Below are 18,157 nucleotides of genomic sequence, written 5' to 3'. Positions count from 1 at the left end.
AGTATTCACTGTCAAACCAAGTGAACAACATTATCTACACATTTATTTTAACCAATGGAAATAAAAACACAATTTTATATTTGTGGAAGGACTCCAGTCCCTGGAGGCTGATTGTGAAAATTATATAGTAAACAAGGGAAGGAAAAGAAAAGAAAAGGATCCAAAGTTACTAGGGGTGGAGGAGAAATACAAAAAGTTGAACTTTCCAACACAATAAGCAAACTGAAATGGACATCCCTCCTCCAAAGTTTGAAATGCACTTCTCCAGTCAAGTAATGTGTACAAAACTGTGTATAGAAGGATAGAGCATGCATAAACACAAATATATTGGTGGAAAGAATATACGGAAATGCATTGTATTAGTGGAAATTGTTTTGTAAAATTGCATATATTAGGCAAAACTGCATACAAAAATGTCAGGAATGTATTCTCAACAAAATGCTGATGAATTTTCATAAGGACTTTTGAAAAATCACAAACTGATTTGGAAACGTGGAGAACTGAACTTAAGGTTGGAAAAACCGGGAGAAATGGAAATTGACATCTTTGCCCATCCCTAACTTAAACCCAAGGTACAGTAAAAGGCATTCCATAACACAACATGGACCTTTAGTGACTAAGGAGGAAACTGCATTTCCCTGTAATAAAAGATACACCATTTACGTGTATATTTTGAAGACAAAAGTGTGAAAAGGGGAATTGCTTGTGCAAGTACTTTTCAACCCTTCTTGTAACATGACAGTTACAAGAGGTGTAATGACAGGGTAGTGTAGCGATTACAGCAAAGAGACTTGGGACAGCAGGTTCAAGTCCCCACTCTGTCACAAGGTGACACTGGGCCAGATGCTATCCCAGTTTATCCTACCTCACAGGTTGTTGTATGGATTAAATGGATGGGTGCTGAAGGAAGAACCATGGATGATGATGATGGTGGTGGTATATATATCACCCTAAGCTTCTTGGAGGAATGTTGGGCTCTGAGTGTAGTAACCCAATTAAAAACAGCTCAGTTTTATTTAATTCAATCTTATTAGTTCATTTAATTCCTTTCATCTTTATTGGATTGGAAGTTAAGCTGTTATTCTGCTGGCATGTAAAAGACACATTTGGCACACAGGAACTAGGAAGCGGTATGCACTGTGTATACATCTTACAAATATGGACTCATCAATATGAGGGAAATGACCCACAAAACAAAGAGAACCCAAGTGAACACAACCACACTGTGAGTGGCAAGTATTTGGCAAAGCCATAAGAGTTGGTAGAACAACTTGGAAAAACAGGGGCGAATGTGTGATTTTTCTCAAAGCCATGCACTATAGAAGATTTAGCTTGCTTTTGATCTGGAGGAAAGCCCAAAAAATTCAATGTTGATTGGTGCAGCTATCACACAGGTTCTAGCGTTCAACTCCATCTCAACCATTTAAATGCATTATTCCCACATTAAGTTTTGTGATGTAGTAATATCTCCTGGCGCTGTGGGTAAAACCTCAGTGCCTAGGACTTGCCGATCATATGGTCGGCGGTTCGAATCCCCGCAGTTGGGTGAGCTCCCATCGTTCGGTCCCAGCTCCTGCCCACCTAGCAGTTCGAAAGCACCCCTAAGTGCAAGTAGATAAATAGGTACCGCTTTATAGCGGGAAGGTAAACGGCGTTTCCGTGCGCTGCGCTGGTGCTGACTCGCCAGAGCAGCTTCATCACGCTGGCCACGTGACCCGGACGTGTCTTCGGAAAGCACTGGCTCCCGGCCTCTTAAGCGAGATGTGCGCACAACCCCAGAGTCGGTCACGACTGGCCCGTACGGGCAGGGGTACCTTTACCTTTAATATCTCCTGGGGACCTTAACCCACATAAGAAGTAAACATCTGAACATTCTAAAGTAACATCCTAGCAAATTCCTAAAGAAAACGGGGGTTTAAATATTCCTCAGAAATTTGGGATAATAGCTTGTTGATAGTCACGGCAAAAGATTATAGCAACCAGAGCTGTCCCTTGAGTAGTGTGCAATTTATATCCCTGTTGAAATTGAGATGGAGTGGGGAGATCTGACCGAAACAACCAGCACATGCATTTTTTAAAAATATGGAATGGGATAGGGTTGCTCTGCCACATGTTTGTAAAACATCCCCATTTTGCTTTCATTATCCAATCTCTTAAAAAATAGGTCAATAATGGTCTGGCAGGCGCATTAGCTAGGGAACAAAAGCAGACAGAAACTGCTCTGTTATTTAATAATTCAAATCCCAAATGCTTAATTAAAAACAGTTTTGCTAGATGGGGAAAAAAGTGAGTAAGAAACCACGTCTTCCTTCATGGGCTCCGCTGACTGGCATCAAAGAGTTGCCTCCCTCTTTTTACAACACAACACAGAGCATGATTTGGGGAGAGGGAATGTGGGGGGCCTCTCAGGGAAAATAGGAGTGTAATAAAATACTCCTCACTTGGTATTCTTGTGGCACCTTTCTGCAACCTTAGTTTATACTTCAGACAACACGGTGCCAAGTTAAATTCACAGCCAGAATAGCATAAGCTGTAAAGACCCTTCAGTAGAATAATTCTAGGATGATGATTAATGTAAATTGCTTCTCCCCCAGCCCACACCCTATTTTTCCTGTGGAGAATATAAATTTGAACAGGATTACTGCTGCTTTGTTGCCTATTTGCACCATTCTTTCAGGTAGCTTGGAAAACAGCCAATGTCTGGGGTCTGCCATGCTGCCTTCTATGCAATATGCTGCTCATTAATAAGTTTGGCTTATTGACAGTAGACAACAGCACCCAAAATTATATACTATATAGACATTCATGGAACAGTCTCTCAAGAGTGAATAGAGTGCACATTTCACAGAAGAGTTGTGTGGCCAATAGCCCATAAGTGGTTTCTTGGGGGATCAGATGGAAAGGTCTATGCAGCCCAGATGTCTCTGGGAAGACCACAGATGGGAAATGAGGGCAATAGCACTCTCCTCCTTTCCAGCAGCTGCTTTTGACTGGTTATGAGTTGTGTTCTACTGCATTGTTTTCTTATTCTGTAGCCTACTCTGGGAAGTTCTGGTGAAGGGTATGAGTTGGAGGGTTGGTTGAAAAAAAGAGAAGGTGCTGGTACTCCTAGCTTGATAAAAGTGCCATGAATGCTAGAACTAAGCAGCTACCACAGGCAGCAAACACACACTCACACACAAGGCAATGAACATCAACAAAAAGAAAGCACTGAGTTTGGAAGGATGAGTTTAGGAAGACAATTGGCTGGACACTGTGAGAACAGGATGCTGGCTTGATCCAGCAGGGCTCTTCTAATATTCTAGGTTAGATTACTGAAATGTGCTATATGTAGGGCTGCCTCTGAAGATGGTTCAGAAACTTCAACAAGGGCAGAATTCGGCAGCCAGGTAGCTCACCGGGTCAAGACAGTTTGAGCATATTGCATCAATCCTGGCCCAACTGCAGTGGCTGCCAGTTAGTTTCCGGACCCAATTCAAAGTGCTGGTTTTGACCTATAAATCCTTAAATGGCTCAGGACCGCAATACCTCAAGGACCTCCTCTCCCCATATGAACCTACTCGGGCCCTGAGATCATCCTCGGAGGCCCTTCTTTGTGCGCCTCCTCCACATGAAGTACAGAGGGCGGCAGTGGCTCTCCATTTGTGGAACGCTCTCCTCAGGGAGGTTCAGCTATAGATTATAGATCTTTAGGAGCAAGGAAAAAATGTTCCTCTTCAACCAGACCTTTGGATGATTGGCATCCAATGCCCTTTTAAATATGTTGTGAGGGAGGGGAATTATTAGTTTGCTGTTGCTTTTATTTTTCCTATGTATTTTGTGGGTTTTATATTGCAATTTTATGTTGTGAACCGCCCCGAGATCCGCGGATGAAGGGCACTACATAAATTTAATGAAGAATATTAATAATGCATTTTCATTACTGGGAGGAGACGATGCACACCAGGTCAAAGTTCCTTCCTCCTGTCATGTAAGGCTTGGAGGATGCTCAACTCGGGAAGACAGACGAGAACATTATTGTATCTCCTAAACAGGAACAGCAAGAAGAAACTTCCGAGTCCATCTAGTGACTAACTTAGCAGCACTTTCAGCACCCCTCCCCATTCTAGCACCCATGGGTGCACTTGGACCTCTTGAAAGAAGCACGAAAAGGTTTTGGAACTGGCCTTCCACCAGGTACCATTTCTGAGCTGAATCTGGCAGTGACATTATAACACAGCCTTTCAGAATAGCTATAGTATAGATTAGAGCTAAGTATTGCAAGAAATGAAAGGTGATGGTTGTTTTAATTGGAATGGGGGTGGGGGGAAGAGAAGAGGCATTTTAAAGTCAGATCTATTTTCCACAGAGAATAAAAATCTCCACTTTTTCTATTTCTTTTTTTAAAACAGCCTGGAACATGAACATATTTGAAATGCAGACTCCCACATAAGTATGCCATCTGTGAAGAATTTGCAGCAAATCCCACCCCCATCCTGCCACAGTTTGATGGGGAGGGCAGGGAGAAATTGTATTACAATGTTGTATTGAGTTACACCGCAACTATTAGGATTTTTTTTTTTTTTTTTTAAACCAGACCTCTCAGGGTTTCAAGCCTGGATATCAGGGAATGTTGAACAGTTCAGCTGCAGCTGAACTCTCTGGGCATCTCAAGGCAGGAAAAGGAAAGGAGGTTGCAGATTCATGCTGCATGTTGCTGCATATGGCGCACCTTGCTCAAATCTGGGAGCCACATCCTTACGGACACGGGAGCATGTCCAGAGGAAGACCAGGGCAGGGTTCTGGAAACAGCTGAATGAGGAATGGTTGAAAGAGTTGGGTGTGCTTAGCCGGGAGATGTGACAACAGTCTTCAAATATCTGATCTGCTGTAATGGAGAAGATGGAACAGACTTAGGATGTTGTAGAGAGCAGGACTGCACTGGCTACCAATTAGTTGCTGGGCCCAATGCAAGTACTGGTTTTGACCTATAAAGTCTTAAATGGCTCAGGACCACAATACCTCAAGGACTGCCTCTTTCCATTTGAACCTACTCGGACCCTGAGATCATTTTCTGAGGCCCTCCTTGATGTGCCTCCTCCTTGAGAGGTCCGGAGGGTGGCAACACAAGAACGGGCCTTCTCTGCAGTGGCTCCCCGTCTGTGGAATGCTCTCCCCAGGGAAGTTCACCTGGTGCCTTCATTGTACACCTTTAGGCGCCAGGCAAAAACATTCCTTTTTAACCAGGCCTTGGGTTGATCTGATTGGCATCCTATTCCTTTTTAAAATGTGGGGGGGGGTATTGGGTTGTGGGTTTTTTTATTATATATATTGTGGGTTTTATGTTGATCTTTTCTGTGAACTGTCCTGAGACCTCTGGGTATAAGCAGAATATAAATTCAATAAATAAATAAATAAATAAAATAATAATAATACTAGGAATGGAATGTATGGAAGTGAGAGCTGGACCATAAAGAAGGCTGATCGCCTAAGAATAGATGCTTTTGAATTATGGTGCTGGAGGAAACCCTTGAGAGTTCCATGGACTGCAAGAAGATCAGACCTCTCCATTCTTAAGGAAATCAGCCCTGAGTGCTCACTGGAAGGACAGATCCTGAAGCTGAGACTCCAATACTTTGGCCACCTCATGGGAAGAGAAGACTCCCTGGAAAAGACCCTGATGTTGGGAAAGATGGAGGGCACAAGGAGAAGGGGACGACAGAGGACGAGATGGCTGGACAGTGTTCTCAAAGCTACCAGCATGAATTTGACTAAACTGCGGGAGGCAGTGGAAGACAGAAGTGCCTGGTGTGCTCTGGTCCATGGGGTCACGAAGAGTCAGACACGACTAAACGACTAAACAACAACAACAACAACAATAATACTAGGAAAACAGACTTCATCTAAACATCAGGAGAAAATTTCTAACGGTAAAAACTGTTAGAGAGTGGGACAGACTGCTCAGTGAGTGGCAGGCTCCACATTACTGGAGTACTAAAGCAAAGGCAGGCAACCATCTGCTAGGGAAGCTCTGATTCCATCCTGCAATGCAGATCCTGCATTGTGTGAGGGGTGGATTTGGACTAGATGACCACCGAGGTCCCTTCCAACTCAATGATTCTAAGGAGCTGAATAGGGGAAAACAGAGCTTGCTGGAACAGGCCAGTGGTCCATCAAGTCGAGAATCCTACTCTCACAGTGGCTGATGAGATGTCTGTGAGAAGCCTGCAATCTGCACAACAGCACTCTGCCCACCTGAGATTCCCAGCAACTGGTATTCAGAGACATAATACCTCTGACAGTGCAGGTAAAACATAGTTATCATGGCCAGTAGCTGCTGGTAATATCAGAGGTAGCATCTCTGCCAGTCATATTTAGGAACGCAATGTGTCCAGCTTAGAAGGCCTCAACTGTCATGCTGCCTTCCACAAAACAGGCAGCATAGATAGGTCACAAATAGGTAAGACTCCAAGTAGGGTTGCCATACGTCTGGGAATTCCTGGACATGTCCTCTTTTGGGGGTCCTACATGCCAATTTGGAGGAAATTTTACATTTTAAAGCAAATGCCCTGGACTTTGGGTTTCCATTTTTTTTGTTTGTGTGTGCACATGGGTGGTTTGGGTTCAGGCTCTGGCAACCCGGGCTCTGGCAGTGATTGCCCAAAAAAAGCTCAACAACTTTTTGTGTCCGCATTTTTACTTCTTGAAATATGGTCCTGGATATGTTGGTCTTTCTGCAAGAGTCCATAGCAGATACTCCGGAAGGAAGACACAGAACATGTTTTGCGTGATTGATCTTTCCCCCCTCCTCTCCCATTGCCTGCCAGATTTCCACAGCAAGTCTAAACTGCCGCAACAAATGCTGTCCCAAAACCCATCCCGCTTTTGCCCGCTCTCTTATCTCCTGCTTTTGCACAAGTTCTGTTTCAAATTGGGACTCAGTCCCTTGTGTTCTTTACTTTCTCAGCATTTCACAGGAGTCCGGCCTCTTTGATCTTTAAAGCAATAGTTCTGAGTGATGTTTCCTTAACCTTTCAAGTTCCTTCTCAAGCTTGTGGATAATATGATCCCTTTGTAGCCTTGAAAGTGAATTACTTATCAGATTTGCCTTACACACACACACACACACACACACACACACACACACGTGTGTGTTATTATAGCACAGATTAGAAAAACACTTTCGCATACCCTTCTACTCTTATTATTTCCACAGCTCATACCAATCTTCAGAAATCAAGTACAAATACATTGGATTCCAAAACTCTGCACAAGGAAAACTCAGCTGTTCTTTCTTTTTCTTTTCCTTTTTTCACATTTAGATTTCCACAGAGTTGCGTCACACCGAAATGTCACAAATGACTGTTTTAAGTAACTGAAAGGGCATTCACGCTAAGGCAGCTTGCCATTTTTACACAGCTTTGGAAGAGCAGGAATCATCTACCCTTCTCAAGCGCCTTCAGACTGCAAACCTGTGTAAGCCCCACTGAACACCATTGTGGAGCAGATCCTGCACTTTGCTGGCATGACATATTACTATCAGTGTTTCTGCAGGGATCTCAGATAACAGGGATGGGAAATACTTGTGTCTGAAATGTTGGAAAGCTGGATTTGTTATACTGGACTGTGGGAAGTATGTGTCTAGCTGGTATGTGGAGACTTCTGCCTTGGGATGGAGAGTTGGCCAGATGACATCTTGGGTTCCTTCTAGCTTTGCAATATACCTATGGTCCATCCAGCCTATGACCAACTCAGAGGAAGACTCTAGAGTCTAAGAAGCTGCTTTCTATATGTTGCCATATAAGTGAAAGACAAACAGGATGGTGGTGGACCAGGTTGGGATTTGGGTCTGATCCAGCAGGGAACTCCTCAAGTACAGACAGAATCTGAATTTTGAAAAATGAATCAATTATAAATAAGGAGAAGGGCTTTATTGTATTTGGTGCTATGGTATGGTATTTTAAGATGCAGTAAGGTAATGGTAAAGGGACCCCTGACCATTAGGCCCAGTTGTGGCCGACTCTGGGGTTGCGGCACTCATCTCGCTTTATTGGCCAAGGGAGCCGGCGTACAGCTTCCGGGTCATGTGGCCAGCATGACTAAGCCCCTTCTGGCAAACCAGAGCAATGCACGGAAACGCCGCTTACCTTCCCGCTGGACTTTGACCTTCTACTTGCACTTTGACGTACTTTAGAACTGCTGGGTTGGCAGGAGCAGGGACCGAGCAACAGGAGCTCACCCTGTCGCGGGGATTTGAACCGCTGACCTTCTGATGGGCAAGCCCTAGACTCTGTGGTTTAACCCACAGCGCCACCCGCGTCTCTTTAGATGCAGTAGTCTAGAATTAAAATCTGAATAAGGATATACACAGATGGAATGATAAGAACACAAGAGTCTGCTGGATCAGGCCAGTGGCCCATCATCGTGCCCCTTCCTGTTTTCACAGATGCCCCAAATGGAAAACAACAAGCAGCATGATTTCCAGCAACTGGTGTTCAGAAGGATTTCACCTCTAGCCATGGAAGCAGAGCACAGTCTCCAGAATGGCTAGCAGCCATTGACAAACTTATCCTCCACGATTTTGTCTCGTCTTTTTATATATATATAAAAAACCACCCAAACTGGAGGTCATCACTGCCTCCTGTGGAAGTGAGTTCCATATTTTAACTACAACACCGGAGAACTCAGAATAATGAGTTGATCATATTATTAATGGATGCCCCCTTTGATATATGGTGCGTGATGGATGCTTTTAACTGAATTCTTCTTCTTGCATTACATATATAGATGGAAAATAATTATGCACATACACACATACTTGCCTGCCTCAATTCTATTTGCAAGAACTCAGGTAGGGGGTGATCACATGGCTGAGCACCTCATTCCCCGCCCTCCCCCCCATTCAGCCATCAACACACCCAATAATGACTTATTTGTTCCACACGGAATAGCACGAAGTTTCCGAGGCACACACAGAGCAGTTCTTGCAGTCCTAGCCTCCTGTTGCTGCATCTTCTGCTAGGAAGCACACGCGAGGCGCTGTGCCAGTTACAAGCGTGATTCATCATCTCCATGCTCTCCACTTACATCACGATGCACCGCTGCCAATTAAAAGCACAAGCCTGCGTATGGCCGGGGCTGGCGTCCAGCTGCTTGGGCAGACGGAACCCATCAGGTTTGATTTTTGTTCATGTCTCTCTGGTGTCTCTTTGGCAGCCCCACCCTCACACTGTTAACATTTCTCGGGCCGATAAAGGCAGAAAAAGCAAAAAGCAAAACCCCTTTGCTGTTTCAGATTGCGGATCAGTTGTTCATCCATCCCCTTTCACTTTCTTGGGATGTTCCACCCAGTTTAAGAATCTCTCTCTCTCTCTCTCTCTCTCTCTCTCTCGTAAGGAAAAAAGGGGAAAGGCGTTTTATTTTATGCAATGTTCACTTCCTCTGTAAAACTGTGAGTAAGTGAAATCAGCCCGCAAGTCTGCTAGTAAACAGAAATTGGGTTTCACATCCTTCCTGGACAAATAAAGTTGTGAGTGTGTGTGTGGTCACCAAAGCTATTCTTGATATGATAAGAATGACAAGATCTCACTCTGCAACAGATTACACGGAAGTTCAATCAGAGTCATTATTACTTAAGGTCAAACTACATGTAGCTTGCCTTTGCATCGTTTATAGCCTGCACACAGAGCAGATTGGGGTGCATGGCACTGGGGTAGGGGGCTTTAACCCTTTGTCCCCCTCTCCCTGTCTTGTAATCCCAAATACAGCCCTCCCTTATGCCTGCTACTAGCAATGAGAGGAAAACTGTGCAGAGTTATCCCTCTTTGGGGAAAGGGACATAGGCTAGCAGGCAGAGGAGGACTTGGAGTGTAAGCAGAATTGAGGAGCGAAGCTTGTCTTGATGGGCTAGGGCCTACCTTGATCAGGCAGGGGTGATCACATAGTCAAGCACCCCAGTCCGTAGCTATAGAGCTTTGTTCCAACTAAGCAAGCATAGGGTTGCTTTGTGAACCTAGTAATACAAGACTCCCATCTTCTTTCTATAGGCTGCATGATAACCTCTGACCTTGCTGTTAAGAGTATGAGTCAGTGGGTCGGAACCCAGATCTGAGGGAGTGAACTTCCTTCTGTTCCTCTCCATTTTTATGGTTATAATAAATGCAGCTCCACCAGCAAAAGTCACACCATGCCAAAGCTGAAGACACAACCCTCTTTGTCCAGACATAGCAAAACCGACAACTCTTGTGTGCTTTACCAGAATTGAAAAATAAAATATCCAAAGCTAGGAGACAGGCAAATTAGTAATATCTAAAGAATTTGAGGGCAAGATTTACCTAACCAGCCCCATCAGCCAGTGGCGTAGCGTGGGTTGTCAGCACCCGGGGCAAGGCAAGTAATTTGCGCCCCCTAACCCGTGGATTTTGCGCCCCCTAACCCGTGGAGCGCGGCCCCCCAGATGTTGCGCCCGGTGTGGCCGGCCCAGCCTGCACCCCCCACGCTACGCCACTGTAGCACAGAACACCATCCCTAATCCTGCAACTGCAAAAAGTTCTGCAACACAGCACAACAAACCGTGCAAAAGGATTGTTGTTGATGCTTTTATTAAAAAAATGTAAACAACAGCCATCTTTATTTACACTATGAGCTAACTGTCTGAGATGGGTAAAACCAATCCCAAAGGGCCCTTACAAACAGTAGATTATGCTACTTTTTCCTTGTTTAAATCCACAATGTTTTGGTTTTTTTAAATGCACTCTACCTCCCCACCCTTATACCCTTTCCACCCAAGACGTACACCTGTTGCCTTTGTCACACATTACATGCACCCAACCCCTTCCCTGCAGTCAGCTAGATTTCCCTCGCAATAAACGTGGGTGGGTAGGTACCGGAGAAGGGAAACCTGAAAAGAGGAAGTGGCTGCTTTCCTGCATTCTGCCTCAGGGTCTTACTGCCTGCCCTGCTCTGTTTCGTTGCTGTGTTTGCTCAAACGGAACAAAGAGCAGGGAAAGCCCCTCCCCTCCAAGCAGAGAGAGAGAGAGAGAGAGAGGCGCCCTCCACGAGTTGTCGAGCTTGGTCAATGGCTGCGCGGCCGACGGCGAGGCGCTAAGGCACCGGCTCCCCAAGCTGCAGCGCTTGGCCAGGCGCTGCGCTTGCATGCCTGGCCGCGCCCAGCTCGCCTCAGCGCAGCGGAAAACAAAAGCAGTGGCGGAGACGACGACCCCCCACCCCAACCAAGCCTCGATTGCTTGTCCCTTCCCTCTGGACTCGCCCCCCCCCAGTGTTGCGCCCGGTGCGGCTGGCACCCCTGGCACCCCCCACGCTACGCCACTGCCATCAGCAAAAGCCCTGTGCAATGACCTCTACTTGCATCATGGGGCTTTCCTCCCCCCTGCAACTGGCCCTGGGGGCAGCGGTTGGGAGAAGACCAAAACAGCACATGGGGGGGGCATTGTTCTGTCAGGCAAGCTGGAATGCTTCTGCAGGCATGAACGATTGGAACAGCGTGAAGTTGAATTCTACCTTCAGTATTTAGAACACCCACAAAGTATATATTTCATGAGCTCCTATCTGTATTTGCCAAAATTTAAGATTGGTTGGCAGGCCACCCCTTCAGCAGGCAGAGTGTTCTGGGTGCCAATTCTGATGAGATGCTCTTTCTCCATAGGTCAGCAGGCAGGAAAAAAGAGGCATGAATCTGACAGGAAGGCATCATTCCTATAATAACATACCTGCAGTAGCTGCTGAATCATTTTCAAGGGCAGCCCCACATACAGTGCATTGCAGTAATCTAACCAAGAGATTATCAGAGTGTGGATTATCAGAGTGGTGGCCATAGCTGGTTAACCACTGGGCACCCAGGGTCAAAGCAGGATCTAAAGTGCTCCCGAACTACGTGTGTGTGTATATGTGTATGTGTGTGTAACCATGTTCAGAGCCGGGCTACCTAATTCCCAGACCAGAGAAGCACCTAGCCACAGCATCTCCATCTTGTTGAGATTCAGCTTCAGCTTATAGGTCCTCATCCACTCCATTACAATGGTCTGGCACCTCCCTGGTCTCAACTCCGGGCTGATGGATATGACCCCCTATAATAGGGGGCAGCAACTTTTTCTGCGTGTACCCATGGTAACTATTCATTAGTTGCCTGACTCATTAGTCCCAAGCAGACGCTGCAGTTGTAGAGCACACCTTATTCCATACTGAGAGTTCTGGCAGCCAGAAGTATTTCACTGCCGTGGGCAAATTGGACTTCTTTGCCAGTTAACTTTCCCCTTGCTAATTTCTCTTAATTGCATCCATCCTGAAACCCAGCCCCACACAAATGGATTTTTGCAGCCATTTAAAATGTCCATCGATTTCCAGCAAATGTTATGGGAAGATTCAGTTTCAGGGTCAGGACCTTTCATGTTGTATTGAATATATTTAGGGTATAAATGCTTCTTTTTGATGCTGACAGAGTCCCCCTAACACTACACATGCATTTTTTAAAATTATTATTATCAAGGGACTGATTCCTAATAGGGAAATAGGTTTCATTAATGCATTTTTAAAAATTAAAATACTTCTATACCACTTTCACAGCAATTCAGAGTTGTTCATAGTGAATGTCTTTAAAAAACCCCCAATTAAAACTGAAAACACAACAACTTAAGTACATTACTACAGAATTTCTTAAAGAACTATAGAAAACAGTTTTTTAAAAAATTGAAAAATCCAGAGCTAAATGGATGAGGAGGGTCTTACACCACCTCCAAACAGATGGAAAGAATTCACAGAAAGGCAGGATGGAAATATTTAGAACAAAGAGTTGTCCTAACTTCAGGGAAGAAGATCCATAGTTTGTAAGGATCCAACAAGATCTGGAGGTTCACAGGGTCCCCACCCCTGCAGGAGGAGATCAGGAGATCTCATTTAGCAAGTGGGCTCATATCTTAATCTGAAACATTTTGTCCAACTGGTTTGGTGGGGCAGTGCAATAGATCTTAGAAGATTACAAACTTGATTACAGCTTTTGGCATAGCACAATGAACAATAAAAGGTGGCAACATGCAGAATACAAGCTGCCAAAAAGGAAAACATAAAAGCACACACCATACAATACTCCGAAGGCATAAATGCCTGTGAAAACAAGAAAGCTAATAGCTATATAAGTCATGAATCTCACTAGGAGGTCTTGCTTAACAATAACCTACCATGCAAGAATGTTCCAATGATAAAGGTGTGTGTGTGTGTGTGTGTGTGTGTGTGTGTGTAATAGGAACACAGGAAGCTCAGAACAGAAAGACTCATGTGAGGCATATGGTCCTATTTAACCTTTAGGGAGATCAGGGCAGCCCATGGAAGGTTATCCTCATTCATCCGCCCAGCAACCCAGTGAGTTGGTTAGGCTAGGACACAGTAAATGGGCCAAGGCTGTCCAAGGAGTTTAGTGCAACCTTTTGCGACCACCAGGTATTTTGGACTACAACTCCCATCAGTCCCAGGAAGCATGGCCAATGATTAAGGATGATGGGAGTTGTAGTCCAAAACATTGGGAGGACCCAGGTTGGTGAAATACTGTATGGCTTAGTGGCTGAATCAGCAGTTGAACGCAGTCAAGCACTCTATCCACTACAGCACGCTTGACTTGATTGTCACACACTGCATTCACAATGGATTCCTTCATACATCTCTTGTCTTTGGGGATAATGAACCATCTATTTAGTTGTATCAATCGACTCTTCACCAAGACTTGATACTCTTGTGTGCATGTGTGAGGCATTTTGGCTGTGAGTCCTGGAAGACCTGCTCCTGGCCTTGCAGGCCTTTTCCCACCTGGCCTGGGATGGCAGAGCCCTGAGTGACTCCAATGACAAAACCAGAGGCTGTTGCACTCTTGTTGGTTTTTTGTATCTTTATTTTAGATCTTGTTGTGAGTTATGTGGAAATTGTTCAGTTTGGCTGCGTATTTTTGATGTTTGGTTTACTGATTATGACTGCTTTTGTTATGTTGCAGTAATTATTATTTTCATGTTGCAAGCCACCCTGAACATGGATAAACTGTGGAAACGTGGCATACAAACAACTTGATATATGTATCTTCTGATCCTCCAGTGTGTTAAAGTCTTTGCGTTTTATTTATTGAAAATACTTATACCCACAGTCCTCTCAATAGATACTAAGTTAACAAATAAGGCAACCATACAACAGAGTTACTAAATGTAGCAACAGCAAATTAAGGCAGCTAAAATCTGCCAATCGCAGAGCAGGTTAAAGAATCCGGACTGAATACTCAGAGCAGACAAATATGTCATAAAACCTTGGACTAAATCAGTGTTGGCTCAAGTTGCTCCACTTAGTGGAGGGCATTCCACATCACTGCAGAGAAATCTCTCCCCACCACAAAAGAATACTTTTACTTTCTTGTGAAAGTGATGTAAACTGCTAGACAAAAAACAACAACACAAAAAACCCCAGCTACAAACAGGCAATGCATTTAAAATTATGAATAAGCTTTGGTTTAAAAGTTCATTTACTTATACTATGCCATTCTTCCAAATCCAAATCCACTTTACAATAGTCGCGTGAGAAAGATTAATCGAAAACAAGAGTAAGCAACATGGTGCCCTCAAGATGTTGCCAATGGCAACTTCTATCATTCCCAACTATTGGCCATGCTAGCTGATGGGAGTGGAGCTCACACCTGGAGGGTACCAGTGGCTACTGTGGAACTAAGGATAGTGCCTGGTCCAAGAACTGTCTGCAAGTTTGATGAGGTGGCTATAGTTCCTCCCATCCATCTCCTCTCTAGTCTTTTCACAAAAGGAAACATGCTTGCAAACCTTCCATATCTCTTCTATATTCCATCATGCATCAGAAACATTCATGCAAGGCACAAATATGAGTTTCAAAAGTGCCTTTTAGTCCTGTGACAAAATGGGCTAGCAATAATTTGCATTCTGAATTGATCCAGCTGAGAATATGGAAGTAGTGAATCCGGGCAGAAACATGGCATGTGGTGAATGGGGGTGCAGGGAGAGCAGCTGCCCCCCTAAACCATGTAATTAAATAAAAAATTGTGTCGCAGATAACTCGGTTCTGTCCCCCCCTCAAATCCTGGCTATGCCCGTGATGTGGCGTATGTAGTCATACAGTTCCCCCTCTTACAGGCTCAAGTTTGCAGCTCCACTTGCAATGTGGCTGAAGCGTTGTTGTGACAAAGGGGTGACGGTTTCCATGCACGCCACTGCAGGAGACGCAAATGCATAGAATAGGCATAACACATTGTGCTAATTCCCCCCGCCCCCCACGTACAAGTCATATTTGTGCAGGAAAATCACGTGTAAAGAAGCCCTAAATGTTGTAAGCTGGCTGTGTGGCAATGCTGTCACATGGCTACATGCCAAAGAGTCAAGTCACATGCAACTTTTTGAGAGAAGCAGTTCATCACAAGGTTATTTTACCTCATCCATTTCACATTTCGACCCTCAGAGGGATAACCATATTAGTCTATTACTTTGTGCGTGACACAAAAGAAGTAGCTCCTTAAAAAGGCTGAAAAGTTTACTGTGACAAAAGCTTCTGAGGATGAGAGTCCATTCCATCTTATGCACTGAAAAACTATTCTTGTCTTGTTTTGACATTGTCAAGCACAGATACACCTTCTGACCAGTATCAGTTACTTTCTTAAGGCTGCAATCCTATGCATACTTTCCTGGGAATAAGACTGACAGGGGCTTGCTTTAAGAGCAGAAGAACAGAGGCTTCGGCTGTAAACTCCTACAATAAATTGGGCAAAGATGGGGTAATCCACTTTCCAACTATTCATATTTTCACTTAGCCAAGTCCACAGTGCCAGATTCTGGACAAACCCAACACTACACAGAATCAATCTGGTAGATCAGCCTTATGTTGCTTATATGAATTGGCTTAACTACTGACTGGGTTTTTCCACATGAAATCTGTTTCATACCTAGCTAGAGACCAGATTTTCAGTCAGGACATTCCATTCCATATGCTAGTTGTTCTTTGTGTACAAAAAAAAAAAAATTGTTAAAGCTGCAACCCTAGAACCACTTACTTGGGAGCAAGTCCCATTGAACAAAGTGAGACTTATTTCTGAGTAAACGTGCATGCTACTGTGGTATAAGCTTGCTATTCATTCATTTCCTTCATCTTCCCCTGCTGTGAAGCAGCTTTTTGTTTTTGTTTCCAGCTCTTTATTATGTACCTTTCAGGCCAATAGCTTCAGTTCTGAGGCTTTCGGTTTTTGAGCCAATGATCTTTTAGAAAAGAGAGGTGTATGCATTTTCCTTTTTCTTTTTTCTTTTTTTAAAAAAGTATATTCTTGAAAGGAATCTCCAAAAGCAGCCAGAGAAGAGTCCAAGCATAAAGGTCAGGCATGTGAAATATACTATGATCAACGGAGGCTGCAGTTCTGTACAAATTTAGCTTGGAAACAAACCGCACTTAGTACAATGGGACATGCTTCTGAGTAAACACAGAACCGACGCGGGGGGGGGGGGAGCATTCCTAAGTATGCTGCATAAATTATTATTGCTCACGAATAACTGTACTGCTAAACAGTTACCAAAAAAGAGGCTTCTCCCTATATCGCCCAACAAATTAGGTCATCCGAACAGAACTATATTTAGTCATTTAAAGAACAGAAAACAGTTTGCAGGAAAGAGGCGAGCTACACAGGCGAAGTTCTTCACTGGCACCTCTTCGAAGGGGTAGAATTATAACTCTGGCCAGGCTAGTTAATACGAAGAGAGATCTACATTTCTGGAAATGAGAGATCTTCAAGTTACAGGGTGTGCAGCGTTTGACAATCGCAAGCTTTGACAGCAGAACTCTGCTCAAGAGTCACATGCATCGCCTCTCGGTGGGGGGAAACAAAACAAAAAAGATTGCGCTTTATGCAGCCCAGAAGTCACTCACCGCCAGCACCCGGCTTGGCCCAAGCCTCGCCCGTCCCAGGACAAGCCGCTCTCTGGCTCCAGTTGGCGCTTCTTTCTCTTCAAAGTAAATCCATCCCTTTGGAAAAGCACTCCGAGGAGAAGATGGTCATGAAACCGCCCCCTCCCCGTCAGTCACGCCTTCTCCTGCCCCCTCCCCGTCCGCGTCCAATCAGTCCAGCTCTACCCTCTTAAAGCTACAGCGACCTCCCTGTGGGGTTCTTTAAAGGCCGACCGGGACGATTATAAATACAATCGGCTCAAACGCGCGCAGGAAGGCGGCGGGGAGGGAAGAAAGCGATTGGCAGGCTTTATTTTTCTGAACGGGTTTGTTTAAGACTGACAGAGACGGAGACGGTCTTTTTGGCATCGGGGTCAGCAAGAGCGGACCCACCTCTTTCAGGAAAATGGTTCGGTCCTTCCCCAGTTCCCTCCATGAATTGGCTTTTAAGGTGGACTTACAAGGTGCAGGCGTTTGGGGGGGGGGGGCGGCGGCGGCACCTTAAGGGAGCACTAGACGCGCTGCTCCTTCAGTCGTTTGGGATCCCTGGCCGTTTGCACGTGGGCTTGCTGGAGGGATCGTCCAGCAACGGTTGAGAAGGGAGAGACGGCGGTTTTATTCCGCAAATAAAGCCAAGCTAGCGCTGCCCTAGCCATCATCGGTGCCAAAGAACGGCACGCGCCGCTCCCAGCTCGGCGCATTCCAGATCCCTGCCCTGTGTACGCGCTGCTATTTGATCCTGGTTACTCTTCGCTCCATCTTTTTTTTTCTCCTTAACGGGAGGGAAAGATCCATTTCGCCCACCTACGCTTCTTGCCTTTAGTGCATCGTTGTTGCGGGCTAGTATTGCGCGTCAGGACGCCAGAAGAGCCGTGCCGGGTCCCACCTAGTCAGTGCAGCATCCTGTTCTCACACCTGGCCGGCCAGATGCCGCCGGGAAGCCTAAGACACTTGGCAGGGCCCAGCACCTGGTGTTCAGAAGTATGCCTCTGCTATAGGCTGAAAGCAGTGCTGGATTTATGTATAAGCTAAACAAGCTATAGCTTAGGGCTCCACTCTCTTGGGGCTCCCCCCAAAAACATTAGAGAGGGGAAAAACACCTGGATGTGCATTTCCAAAATATAAGATAAAAAACAAATAAAACCTACATACAGCAACAGTGTTTTGTGTTGTGTAGGCTCCTATGATGTACATATTTTGTTATGTGCAAATGGCTTTAGATACCAATTAGGTCCAT

The 18,157-nt window shown here is 45.0% G+C and overlaps 1 protein-coding gene across 2 annotated transcripts in view; it reads right to left on the bottom strand.

The window, feature by feature from the left end:
* Positions 1 to 17,061, bottom strand: part of MRAS (muscle RAS oncogene homolog) — a 44,427-nt gene extending 27,366 nt beyond the window's left edge. The window contains exon 1 of one of the 2 annotated variants that reach the window (XM_082236157.1): positions 16,903 to 17,061. The gene's annotated coding sequence lies outside the window, so the exon portion shown is untranslated. The remainder of the gene's footprint in view (positions 1 to 16,902) is intronic. The other variant, XM_082236159.1, reaches the window with a different exon arrangement.
* Positions 17,062 to 18,157: the final 1,096 nt, after the last annotated feature.

Source organism: Podarcis vaucheri (genome assembly GCF_965113315.1).
Source record: "Podarcis vaucheri genome assembly, chromosome: 1".
Classification (NCBI taxonomy): Eukaryota; Metazoa; Chordata; class Lepidosauria; order Squamata; family Lacertidae; genus Podarcis; species Podarcis vaucheri.
Note: the sequence above shows the minus strand (reverse complement) of the source record. Positions and strands in the feature narration are given on the sequence as shown.